The sequence below is a fragment of the Rhincodon typus genome, chromosome 12 (assembly GCF_021869965.1).
Source record: "Rhincodon typus isolate 14 chromosome 12, sRhiTyp1.1, whole genome shotgun sequence".
In the NCBI taxonomy this organism is placed as follows: domain Eukaryota; kingdom Metazoa; phylum Chordata; class Chondrichthyes; order Orectolobiformes; family Rhincodontidae; genus Rhincodon; species Rhincodon typus.
In genome coordinates, this window is record NC_063343.1 from 59,111,625 (window position 1) to 59,126,438 (window position 14,814).

The following is a 14,814-nucleotide window of genomic DNA, read 5'->3' on the forward strand; positions in this document are numbered from 1 at the left end:
CAGGGAGCCCTGATCGACAGATAAAGTGTTCCCACCGAACTCCATCGACAAACACATTGAACTGAACTTGATATACAAACCACTGAAAAACAGAACTGGAATTGAGGCCAACCACCCCAGCAGACCAAGGCATATAAATAACACACGGGACAGAACACCAACACTTCACCGGAGGCGCACTGGTGATGTTACCTAGCAGGGTGACGATACGTCTGCAATCAAACACACCGGCTCAGCAAGCGTGTCTACAATCTTAGGTCAGGAGTGTCAGACATCCTGTTTATTCTGAAAGCTGGCTCTGAGGGACCTGGATCAGTGTCAAGGACTCTCCACGTGTAAATAAAGGGTGACTTGGTGATGGGATACCGGCCTCTGTGGAATTATTTCATGTGGAACTGATCAATCACTGATGAACAATTGATGACTGGACTATTATCATTAACGTGACAGAAACAGCCTCTTCCAGATAGTTGAACAAAGGGAAATAGAAAAACAGAAACGGGATTAGGCCTTTCAACCTTTCAATTCGAAAATGGCTGATCTTAACTCCATCCAATTCTTGCTTTGGGTCTGTATCCTTATCTAACAAAATCCATTAATCTCAGTTTTGTCATTTTCAGTTGAGATACCTTCAACAGCTTTTGTGAGGGATAATTCCAGATTTCTACTGCCCTTTATGTTTACTGAATTCATCCAGAACTGCTTGGCTCTAATTTTGTTATGGTGATGTCTGAATTCCACTACCAAAGGAATTTATCTCTCTCTAATCCTTTAAAATCCTTTAATCTTCTTAAACACCTCAGTTGATCACATGCTAATCTTCTATATTCAAAGCATGACAAATCAGGTCTATGCAACATACCTTTGTAATTTCACTTCAGTATCATTCTGGTGGTTTTGCAGATCAACATATCCTTCATCATGTGCAGTGACCAGAATTCAAAGCCATACTCTATAATCAGAGCTCTGTAAAGGGATAACATGACTTTTGTTCTTTGAATCCCAGCCCTCTTAAGAAGCAGTGGGCAATGAAGAAGATAGTATAAGATTTCGGAAGTAGGTGGACATAGTGGTGAAATAAGCAGCACATGGTAGATAAAATTTTATGCAGTGAACTGCAGAGTAATACATTTTGGTAATAAAAAAGGAGGTGAAAAAGGAAGTAAATTGTACAATTTCAAAGTGGGTGTAGAAACATAGATAGCCAGAGATGTATGTAGATGAGACATTGAAGTTAGCAGGATAAGTTCAGAAAACTGTTAAAAAACAAGTAGGATCCTTGGGTTTATTAACAGATGCATATTGAACTAAAAGATGTGTTCTCTTTTATATAACACTTGTTAGCTCTTAGCTGCCACTATTGTATTCATTTCTGAGCACTTTAGGAACGATGCTCAGGTCTTGGAGAGGATGCAATCAAAATTTACTAGAATGGTACCAGGGATGATTGACTTGAGTTAAATGGAGATCTGAGGAAGCTGAAGTTGATCTCCCTCATGTGATAAAGAGATGAGATGCATGTGTTCAAAATCACGATTGATTTTCAGCAGCAGAAGGATCAGTGACCAAAAGACACAGATTTAAGGTAGTTGGCAGAAGAACTACAGGCAATGTCTGTAACTTTTTTAAGCATAGAAAATTGTAATGATCTGGAATGCGCTGCCTAAACACGTGGTAGAATCTGATTCAAGAATCAATAAAGAACTGAATAAATATGTGAAGGGAAGGAAATACGGGAATATGTAGAAATAGGAAGCAAGTGGGTTTAACTAAAAGGATGTAACAATGAGCCAGCTTAGGCACAATGACCTCTTACTATGCTGTATGAATTATTTTGAACCTAACCCTAATTTAGTGTTTTCTGTGCTTGGATCATTAAATTTCTCTGCATGTCCATTGATTTTAGCTTATCACTAGTTAGAAATGATTCTGATCTATCATTCTTAGGTCCCCAGTGGGTCACCTCACACTTACCACAGTGATCTCGAATTGCCATAGTTTTGCCACTCCACTTCTTGGTGTCTCTTTCAACCTTTATGATCAGAGATGCACACTACTGTGCCACTGAACTTTGGGTACTGACCAAACTTGGATATGTGACTCTTCACTGACTCACTTATAAATGTAATGAAAGGCTGATATCCCAGAACAACAACTGGTGGGACAAACACGAGTTACATTCTGTTAATTTGGCTGCAAACCCATTACCCCTTCTCTCTGTCTATGAACTAAAAATTGATTCTGTATCCAATGGGTTGGCTCCAATTCAATATTCCCAGATTTTGTAAGAAGTCTTTTATGTGGGATCTTATTGAATAGCTCTGAGAAGTACAAAGACGTCCTCTTTATCATGTTTGTTCATGCTGAAAAAAACTCCAGAAGCTAACTTGTAAATGACCTCTTTGCAAATCTGTGGTGACGCATCTTGATCAAGTCTGGTATTGTGGTCTCCTTTGGAGGTCCTGAGGGAAGAGGGTGGCTGTCCTCTCTGCCAGTACATCTGCCAGAATCTCCAAGTCCCTGTTGGATATGGGGAGATAACTTCCCTTTCTCAACCATGTCTTTCAGAATTGTGCAGCAGCACACTGTGACTAGCGGTTCCTGGCTTTCAGTGTTTGACCTGGTCCACAGATAGGCTTTCAATATAGCGCTGGTAGAACAAATCTCAGATGGCCCCAGCTGTGGCAAGGACTGTCAGTATTGGTGAGTGCATGACAGTGGTGCTTTAGGGGCTTGGTGTGTACAAAACTACAAAATTTGTGGAACATTGCGTGAGAAAACTCAATAGCATTCACAGAGCGAACACCTCCAAGGAACTCCCTAAAATTGACATTTAGCTAATGTTTTTGTATAAACCCCATGGAGCATCTGGCACCATGGTGATCATTGCATTTTCAGAGCTGTGTAAACAAGCTTTTCTTCAAAACCCCATTGTTCAAATTTATTTCTTCTCACGTCCTTTGTGTGAAAGGATCTCAGTTATCAACATAATGACTCATTAATAATTGCAAATTGCTTCGAGATTAAGATAAAGCTTTTCAATCTCATTGCATAATGATATTTCTTTTTAGCAGCTCATTTAAATGTGCAGGCCATGTCCATCTTGGGACTTGATGGAATGCACCCAGGGTGTATGCCATTTCTAGACTGAACATCTGTATTTTGTACAGATGAATAGCATTGGGCCATGGTCAACTGATGTATTTTTCTTTTCTGCCTCACTGTATTTTTTTTGTCCATTGCTTTTTCCATCACAAGTAAAAACTGAAAAAAACTGCAGATGCTGTAAATCAGAAACAAAAACAAAAATTGCTGGAAAAGCTCAGCAAGTCTGGCAGCATCTGTGGACAGAAATCAGAGTTAATGTTTCATGTTGAGGAAGGGTCACTCGACCCAAAATGTGAGAAGAGAAATCTGATTTCTCTCCAAGATGCTACCAGAAATGCTGAGCTTTTCTAGCAACTTCAGTTTTTTTTCTTTTTTCCATCTCTTCCTAACTCCAGGCACAGTAGTCAGCAGTAAAGTCTTCCCATGCATGAACTCCGATTCCAGTCAATTTGATAGCTTACTTGCAAACCTCCTTTCTATAGAATCCCTACACTGTGTAAACAGGCCATTTGGCCCAACAAGTCTACACCCACCCTCTGAAGAGCATCCCACCCAAACCCATTTCACTTCCTTACCTCTGCAACCCTGCATTTCCCATGGCTAATGCATCTAACCTATAAATCATTGTACACTATGGGTAATTTAGCATGGCCAATCTACCTACCTTGCACATCTTTGGACTGTGGGAGGAAAGCAGAGCACCCAATGGAAACCCACGCAGACACAGAGAGAACGTGCAAACTCCACACAGACAGTCGCCTGAGGGTGGAATTGAACCCGGGTCCCTAGTACTGTGAGGCAGCAAGGCTAACCATTGAGCCACTGTGCTGTCCCTGCAATCCTTGTATTGCAGATGTGAGGAACCTCTTGGTCTTATGCTGATATAAAGTTCACCATAGAACATGTCTTTGGGAATGTGGCCATCATCCATTCCGCCCAAAGACTCAGCCAATGGAGTTGCTGTTAATTCAATAGTGGCAAATATGCTGAGATACCTACACTCTAGAATTCTTCCATATTCAATGCTTTCTCCTGCCAGGAGATCACCAGCGTTCATCTCAGTCTGCTCAATGTAATTTCACATCACCTGACAAAGGAGCAGCACTCCAAAAGCTTGTGATTTTAAATAAACCTGTTGGACCAAAACCTGATGTCAGGTGATTTCTGACTTTGTCCATCCCAGTCCAACACCAGTATCTTCAAATCACGGATACCCAATGAAATAGCTTATATTTAAATGATAGATTAACCTTTGTCTGCAGCTTCAACAATCTATCAAAAAAGAATATATGTTCATAAATATTTCTTCAAAACTATTAAATGTCTAAAGGACAGACATTGACATTGGATTTTAATTCTCTTCAAATATAAACTCTTGGTTAATTACATTTCTGTCTGGGCTGCTGAATCAGGGAAAAAGTTATTAGCCTGAGTGAATCCTTCAATACTGCCTGCAAGCAGTTGAGGTTCTGAGTCCACAGCTGTTCTCGTGCTGGGAAATAGAATGCCCCAAGCTCAAAATGTCTAACATTAGAGACACAGTCGTTCTGCAACTCTCTACAACTGAACATTGAGAAAACTCATTTCATCGTCTGTGATGTCTAATACAAAACCTATGATCGCAATCCTGGACAAGGTGATCGGTGACAGTTGTTGTGTGGAGAGGAGGTTTGGAAATTATTGCGTGGGATGGGGAAGTCATTGGGCAGGGGTTTCCTAAATTGTTCGCCTACCCTGTTAAAAAGCAATGAGCCACTTTGTACAGGCTATGGTTGCAGCAGTATTAGACCTGAGAGAACAGACTAAACCACACCCACCAACAGAAAGTTCAAAATTTCATGGAACTTCTCAACTCTCAATCCATTTCTGTCTCAGAACTTATGTCTTCAAAATCGCATCTTGTGGCCACAATTACAAACACAAGATATAGAAGTAGCCATTGAATCCATCATGTCTGCTTTGCTATTCAATGAGATCATGTCTTATCTGATAATCCACAACTGTACTTTCTTTTTTCCCATAATCAGTTGCTTCATCAATCACCTTCCCTCCATCAAAATTCAGAAGTGGGAATTGAAATAACTCCACAGAGGCTGGTATCCTGTCATGAAATCAGCCTTTATTTACATGTGGAGAGTCCATTGACGCTGATCTAGCTTTCTCAAAGCCAGCTGTCAGAGTGAACAGAACCTCTGACACATCTGTTTATACTTGTCAGCCAGTGTTCCTTGACTGGGCCAGATTAACAGCCCCAATCAGGGAACTCATATTCAATGAGGCCCACCTGGAAGACCTCAATGCAACTTCTTATTTTGAGATTAAACCATCTGGTGCTAGACTCTCCAAACAGGGGGAACAATCTGACCACATCTAACCTGTCAAGTTGCCTAAGAATCTTAGTATGTTTCAATAAGGTAGCCTTGCATTTTTCTGTATTCCAAAGAATACAGACTCAATCTACTCAACCTCTACTCATAATACAGTCCATCCATACTGATATCAAACGAGTGAACTTTTTCTGGATTGTCTCCAAGGTCATAATATCTTTCCTTCGATAAGTTGCCCAAAACTATCCACAGTATTAAAGCTGTGATCTGATGATTGCCTTGTATAGTTTTAGCAAACCTTCCTACTTTTATAGTATGTTCTTTTTGAAATAAAGGCGAATATTCCACTTGCCTTTCCTATTACCCACTGTTCTTGATTGCTAGCTTTTTAAAATTGATGTTCTGTAGCTTTCTACATCTTTCTCCACTTAAATAACATGCAACTCCTCTATTCTTCCTCCCAAAGTGCATAAGCACACATTTCCCCATGCTATATGCCATCTGCCAAGATTTTGCCCACTCACTTAAGCTAAAATCCCTTTGCAGACTCTTTGCATCATTCCCACCACTCACCTTCCCACGTATTTTTGTGTCATCCGCAAAGTTAGCTACAGTGCATTCACTTTCCTCATTCAAGTCACTAGTTGCAAGTAAGTATAGACCCAGCACTGATCCCTGTGGGACATCACAATTTACAGGTTGCTATCCTGAAAATGCCACCCTTATACCAACTCGTTTTCCATTAGTTAGCCAATGCTGTATCCATGTTAATACAGTACTTTACACATCACGGGCTCCTGTTTTAGTGTAATGCATGGTGCATCTTCAAATATCTTCTGAAAATCAAAACATATTAGATCCACTTTTTCCTTTTTATCTGTCTTGCTTGTTACTTCCTCAAAGAATTTTAGTAAATTTGTCAGGTATGATTCCACTTCATCAAGTAATGTTGACTTTGTTTGATCATTTTACATTGTTCTAAATGCTCTTGCTACTGCTATTCTTTATAATAGACTCTAATATTTTCCCAATGAAAGATGTTAAGCTGACTGGCCCATAGTTACCTGTTTTGTTTTTGTCTCCCACCCTTTGTAAATTAACGTTACTGGCAGTTTTCCAATCCTCTGAGATGTTCTCAGAATATAAGGATTCCTGGAAGATGTTTTACCAGTGCATCCACTATCTCTGTAGCTACTTCCTTTAATATCCTAGGATGTGTGAACTTCAAAATGTTTGTTCACACAACGCTAAGTGTTTCAAATGCCATACGGTTTCAGGTACTGGAACTATAAATGTCAGAATAATTGGCACTTCTTTTGGACTGCCAAAAATGGAACTTTTTAAAACATTACTGAGAAGTTATGAATGAATCACTTGTTAAAGCTTTTTTAACACTTACAGCTGCCCTATGTGGTTCCTGTATAAATAGTGTATAGTTTGGTGAACAGGCGTAGAGGGGGCATACCTTGGCATCAGGGCATGATAGTCCATGTTTGGGAGCATATGTTTCCATGGATGGCAAAGGGGAGTGGCGCTGGAAGCATACTTAGGCATGAGCAGTTTGGGAGTTGTTTGGGGGACATTCAGTGGCAGGAGGAGGACTATTTTGAACTTAGTTTTCAAGAAGTTTCCTTAGGTTGCTAAGGTTCACAACACCTCTGTGCTGCTGTAAACCATGACCCTTTAAGAAGCTGGTCTGACTCCATGAAAATTGTTGAAGAGCAAGTCATGCTGAGCTCTACAGTGGAGCCTGCCAAGTCAGGAGTGCTGAGCGTAGGCTCATGACCCAAACCAGCTCATGCCCTAAAAAGGCACACCTGAAAATTGGAGAGGAAGGCAATTGAGTTGAGAATCCTAGAAGCAAGTCCCCACTACCAATTGTAAAGGTGCCAAAGTCAACATAAATCATGAAAGATTTGGCCCTTGCAAGCTGTTGAAATAAATCATTAAGATGTCATGGACTGTATAAAAAGAAAATCAAAAAGGCTAAAGCAATACTGGTCTTTATATTGAGCAGACTAGAAAACTGGCAGGTAGAATTTGATGCGATAAAATTACAGTTTCGATTCATTAGAACGATAGTTGATCTCCAAGGGTTAAATTACAAGGGGAAATTCCATAAACTGGGATTGTATTCCCTGCAATTTAGAAGGATCAGGAATGATTTGATCGAAGTTGTCAAGATATTAAGATGAACTTAGAGGGTAGGTAGAAATGGTTTATGCTGTTTGATGAATGCAAAGTAATAGACTAAAAATTAGAAGCAGGCATTTCACGAGCAAAGCTCAGGAGCACTTCTACTTTTAAAGGGTGGTAAAGCTTCTAAGTTTCTCCCACGAAATGCAGTTGATGCTGAGTCAATTATTAAATTTAAATCAATAAATTTCTATTAACTGAAAGCATTATGGGGCCTGCAGCCAAGTCAACAGTTTGAAGTATACGTTCCCATTGCAATATGGAATGTGATCCACCCGTGCATGTGCAGTGGCACTTGTGATGTCATACTGGCTCCTATTTTCTGCACATGGAAACTTCCAACTCAGAAAATTGAACTGAGTAGTTTTGTTTCATACCTGGAATTTTGTGTGCATTTTTGGTCTACTTATCTGAGAAAGAATGTTTTTCCTGTGAAGGTTTACAAAATTGATTTTTGGAATAGCAGGACTGATGTAGAAGGAGAGATGTAATCAGTTAGGATTGTATTCACTTGAATTTAGAAGAATGAGAAACCTATAAAATTCGAACAGGACTAGACAGGTTAGATACAGAAAGGAAGTTCCTGATAGTGGGGGAGTCCAGAACCAGGAGTTATAGCTTAAGGACAAGGGGTAAATCTTTTAGAACTGAGACAAGGAGAAATTTATTCACCCGGAGAGTGGTGAGCCAATGGAATTCACGACCACAGAGGCATTAAGTGTTTTCAAGAAGGAAGTAGATATTGCTCTTGCAGCTATAGGGATCAGGGGAAATGGGGGCGGGCAGGATGAGAGTTTTGAGCTCATTGATTAGCCATGATCATAATGTATGGTACAGCACACTTGAGGAGTCAAATGGCCTACTCCTGTTCCTGTCTTTCATGTTGCTATGTTTCAGTCAGAAATAAAGACAGTCGTTCTTGACAGATTACCTGTCAGAAACACAGAAGTGCCTTAACCAGCAACAAACTAAAAAACATTGCCCGCACACAAACAGCAAAAACTTTAATCACAGAGAATCACTGACATTATCGGGGTTCTCTGCTCTTTTCTCAGCTTTACAATGGAAATTTGGAATCCCAATGATTCCCTTGTACAAACAGAAAAATTTGATACACAGCCTTTAATACTAAAGATCAGAGATCACATGACACCAGGCTACAGTCAAACAGATTTATCTGAAAACACAAGCTTTCGGAGTCTTACTCCTTCTTCAGGTGTTATCAAAACTAAACAAATCTCAAACTAAAGGAGATGCATTTACACATTGTTGGCTCCACCTAGTGGTAGTGTTGGCCACAGATCCAGCCTGTGGAGTTCGGTCACAAATCTACCATGATCTAAATTACATGGCAGAGTATTCTTGCTGGGAAGAGGTGGCCTACTCCTGTTTCTGCACACGAGTAATCCAGAGGTTAGGCTAATCACACAGAGAACAGGAGTTCAAATTCTACCATAATATTTCAGATTCAAACTCAGAGTGATCACAAGCTCTGTCTACGTCGGTGGCTCAGTGATTAGCACTGCTGCCTCACAGCACCAGGGACCCGGGTTTGACTCCACCCTTGGGCGACTGTCTGTGTGGAGTTTGCACATTCTCCCTGTGCCTGTGTGGGTTTCCTCCGGGTGCTCCGGTTTTCTCCCACAGTCCAAAGATGTGCAGGCTAGGTGGATTGGCCATGCTAAATTGCCCGGTGTTCAGGGATGTGTAGATTATGTGGGTTATAGGGGGATGAGTCTGGGTGAGATGCTCTGAGGTGTGGACTTGTTGGGCTGAAGGGCTTATTTCCGCACTGTAGGGAATCTATGACGATAAGCTGCCAGATTGTCTTACACACTCAAATCGTTCAGTAATGTTCTTTAGGTGAGGAAGCCTGCTTTCCTTACTTGAATTGGCTTCTGCATGATCACACTCATACAGCAACATGGTTAAATGTTTACTGCCCTGGAAAACCACTTTGTCAAGAAAGTCCACAATCACTAGCTTAAGGCAACCATGGTGGGCAAACAAAAAAAGACAAGATTAAAAAGAATGTTACATTTGTGATTCACAACTATCTGACTTACTAAAGTATTTTGCAGTTAACAAAGCACTTTTGGAGTATAGTCAATGTAATCATGTAAAACATGTGGCAGTTAACTTCTGTACAGCAAAGTCTGCAACTAATCTGTTTTTGTCATATTGATTGAAGGGAAAAATATTCCCCTACACATGGAGGATTTTTTTCATGGGATGTTGGTGTCACTGGATACTCCAGCATTTATTGTTCATCTCTAGTTGAGAAATAACTCCGCTGCTTTTCTTCAAAATAACAACATATGTTCTGTTATGTCCACCTGGGACACAGATCGGGCCTGCTTACTTTTTTAAAAATTATTTCAGGGATATGAGTGTCACCAGTAATACCAGCATGTGTTCCTTATCCCTTATTCAAGGAAGACGCTTTTGGAACAACTCTAAATTTCCCTAGTAATGCACTACTATACCAATTTTCTTCCTTCAATGATTAGATTTCTTAATTCAAACTGTCATGTGCTTGTGCTTTTTCTGCTGCTTTAATCTGAAGGAAAGTTGCTTAGTCCTAACAGTCTCAAGGAACAGCCTAAGAAGAAAGAAAAACTTTAACTTCACATTTAGTTAATGGTGGAGTATTTTCTTTACTTTGTACATAGCAGCAGGTCATTCAGTTCTTTTTACATGTTCTGCAGTTCAGTGAGATCACAGCTAATCTTTAGCTAAACTCCATACACCTACCTTTTTCTCATATCCTTTACTACTAAAATTGCTATTGAATCACAAAATTTAAAATTATTAATTGGGAGAGGATGTACTTATTTGTGGGATAGGTTTCCACACTTCCCAACCTTTTCAGCTGAATGACACAGGTCTGATTTCCACCCTTTTCTTTGATTTGCCCACCAGTAGAAATAGTTTCTTTCTATCCAGCTTTTTGATTCTTTTTTTCAAATCCTAAAAGCCTTAGTCACTTAAATCTTAACTTCCTTTATTCCGAAGAATATATAACTACTCAATAGATTCTTTTCTCATGATTTGACCCTTGGAGCCCTGGTAAATCTGTAATTTTCAAAGGCCAATATAATCTTTCAAAGGTGTATTGTATGGTCAGTCTAGGATTCTGTAGCTATAACAAATTTTCCTTTGTTTTGTATTCAAATTGCCTGATATAAATGTTAACATTCCATCAACTTTTGAGATTACTTCTTATATGCAATAATTACATTTTAGTGGTGTGTCCACATAGATTCCTAAATCTCTTTGTATCTCCACTGTTCCCAGCTTTTCTCCATTTAAATATTATTCAGATCAATTGTGTTCTTGGCCAAAACTAATGAACTCCCACACCCAACAGCAGAGTGGAACTGGATCTTATCTAGAATCACAGACTTACTGTCTCCAGACAGTAGAACTCCCCTCGTGCTTCAATTTGCCTTCACCTCCACTCACAGCTTTGTATTGATTTGCATATTCAAACAGTGCATTGATTCTAATGGCTTCCATTGTCCAGTGACATGACAACTTTTGGGCTATGTTAATTTGAAAATGTGGACTTCTATTTTTAATTAAAGCAGAAAATGCACTATTTCTATCTACAAAGGGGGAAGCAGTGATCTGGTGGTAATGGCACTGGATAACTAATCCAGAACTCCAGCTTTATGTTCTGGGGACATGGGTTCAAATGCCACCATGGCAGATGGTGAAATGTGAATTCAATACAAGTCTGGTAGAAAGCTTGCCTACATCTGACTCCAGAACCACAACAATATGGCTGACTCCAGGCTACCCTTGGGAAAATCAAGGCTGAGCAATAAATACTGGCCTTGCCAGCGACGTCCACATTCCCACGAATGAATAATAAAAAGGCAAACTCCTTGAAAACTCCTGTGGAAATGGAGCCCAGGTTCTGAATCCCTGATTTAAGCTATTTATAAGTATGACTTTACACATTTATCAGCCTTAAGTCTCAGCTGTTACTCATTTTAGACTACCTTCCTCTAACATGTTGCCCATTTTAATGTACTATTTACAATTTTAACCAATTTCCTTGAGGTTGTGAATCAAAATCTTGAATGTAGAAGCAGTAGTAGTCTGAACATGGAGTCAAGGAGCACTGGCCCCCCCATCCCGAATGACCACATCATTGATTTCATTGTTCTTCTAATCTGCACTAATTTTTGTCTATCTTTCAACTACAGGGTTTTTCCAAAATTAACCCTGAATGTTTGAATTTAATTTGTTGTCTTCTGTTTGGAACTTGAAGTGCCTAAAATAAAAATGGTAAGTACTGCAAATACACAGCACATTTGGATCATTTGTGGAGAGAGGAACAGAGTCAGCGACCTTTAATTGGAAGTTGAAAGCAAATACCTTTTAAAAATCAAACTACACAGTGCAGGATTTACTTCAGTTATAGGAACAAAACATTTGTCGCTACTTGGTTTTGCACAGTGGTGAAATCCATCTTGGAGCTGTTAATGTCTGCACAAAAAAATTCAGCTTTTTTTAACCTTATGGTTTTTGAGGCTGACATGCTTGGTCTTAGTTGATGTGTTTTATAGATGCAGGAGTCTCTAATGTTCAAGGTTTGAGTGACTGGGAAAAAGGGTAAGCAATTTTGTTTTTTTTCAATCTTCAAAGGAGACAGGGGTATATATGGTACCAACTAACACATAAAACATAAATCCACAACTCAACTTTGAACTAGTGCATCAGCACAGACTGGGGACCACAGCTTCAAAGTTGATATATGATAAATGTGGAAGCCCGACAGAACTGACTCCAAAACCCTCCTGGAGCACCCATGGCCTCGACCCATACCTAGGAACCCATTGGGAGCACACACTTACCTTCTGGAGCAGCAGACTTCCATCACTGATGTCCAGGATGTAACAGAAGCAGCCACTTTTAACAGGAAACGAGGGAGACACGCTGCCCTGCAGGTGAGACTGAAGCAATGTGGCTTAAAGTTCCCCCTCCCCATCATACTCCTGGAAAGCATCCAAGCCATTGAAAACAAACTAAATGACCTTAAAGCTACACTTACCTTCCAGAGAGAACTGAGAGACTGCCATGTGCTCTGCTGTACAGAAACATGGCACATTCCTGCTCCACCTGACTGTGCCTTACAACCTGAAGGTTTCTCCATACATCACATGGACCGTATGGCATCCTTAGGAAAGACGGCGGGGGGGGGGGGGGGGGGGGGTGGCGGTGGGGGTGTAGAGTCTGCCTCCTAACCAACAGCTCTGGTGCTCAGACGTGGTGACCCTGGCGAGTTCTGCTCCCTGGACCTAGAGTATCTAACAGTGAAATGCCATCTCTATTATCTGCCATGCAAGTTCACCTCTGCTATCCTGACAGTAGTCTACATACTCATGTGGAGCTGAAGAATGCTGTTGATGAAATTTGCACCACCAAAAATGCACTTGAGATGGAACACCCTGAGACCTTAATCATCATAGGCAGTGATTTCAACTAAGCCAACCTTAAGACAGTGCTACCAAAATACCATCAACACGTCTCCTGTCCCTCTAGGGGGCCAAACATCCTTGACCATTGCTACACAACCATCAAAGATGCCTACCGCTCTACACCCTGTCCACACTTTGGAAAATCAGATCACAACACCGTGTTCCTCCTCCTACTTTAGCAGCAGAAGTTGAAACATGAGGACTCAGTGCAGAAAGTAGTACAGACCTGGTTTGAGGCAGCGGAAGAAGTTCTGTGGAACTGCTTGGAATTGGTGGACTGGTCCATATTCAAGAATTCAACAAACCTAGATGAGTATCCCACCACCGTCACGGAATTCATTAGCAAGTGTGTAGAGGACTGTGTGCCAAAGGAGTCAATCCATATGTTTCCCAACTGGAAACCATGGATGAACCGGGAAATCCATTGCCTACTAAAGACCAGGTGTGCAATGGATTCAAGTCAGACGACCCTGACCTTTACTGTAAATCAAGATACAACTGTTATAAGGCCATGAGAGATGCCAAGAGGCAATACCGGAATAGAAATCCAAACTAACCACACAGACACCCACCATCTGTGTCAAGGCCTACACGACATAACAGGCTACAAAATGAAGAACAGAATATCAGACAAAAATACATCCCGCCCTGATGTGCTCCATGCATTTTATGCTCAGTTCGAGCAGAAGGTCAATGAAACGGTGTTACCTGCCCTAACAGCCTCAGATGCACCTGTTCCCTCAGTTACCACTGCAGACATCAGGTGGGCCTTCTTGAGAGTAAACCCATGAAAGCAACTGGCCCAGATGGAGTTCGTGACCGTGCACTCAGATACTGTGCGGACCACCTGGGGGGAATATTCGTTGAAATCTTTAACCTCACCTTGCTACAATCTGAAGTCTGTACCTGCTTCAAGAAGACCGCCATCATCCCGCTACCAAAGAAATCACATGCAATTTGCCTCAATGACTACTGCCCGGTGGCTCTGAACTCCATAATTATGACGTGCTTCGAGAGGTTAGTCATGGATAATATCAATTCAAGCCTCCCAGCCTGCTTTGCTCACTTGCAATTTGCCTACAAATGGAACAGGTCCACAGCAGATGCCATCTCCCTCGCCCTACGCTCATCCCTGGAACAAATGGTTAATTGCAACCTGCAGTTGCCTTTATTGCTCACTGCATTGAGTATGGGAATTGGGAGGTCATGTTGTGGCTGTATAAGACATTGGTTAGGCCACTATTGGAATACTGCATGCAATTCTGGCCTCCCTGCTATAAGAAGGATGTTGTGAAACCTGAAAAGGTTCAAAAAACATCTACAAGGACATTGCCTTGAGCTATATGGACAGACTTAATAGACTGGGGCTATTTTCCCTGGAGCGTCAGAGGCTGAGGGGTGACATTATAGAGATTTATAAAATCATGAGGGACAGGGATAGGGTGAATAGTTAAGGTCTTTTCTGCAGGGTGGGGGAGTCCAAAACTAGAGGGCATAGGTTAAGGTGAGAGGGGAAAGATATAAAAGGGACCTAAGGAGCAACGTTTTCGCACAGAGGGTGGTGCATGTATGGAATAAGCTGCCAGAGGAACTGGTGGAGACTGGTACAATTACAACATTTAAAAGGCATCTGGATGGGTATATGAATAGGAAGGATTTAGAGGGATATGGGCCAAATGCTGGTAAATGGGAGT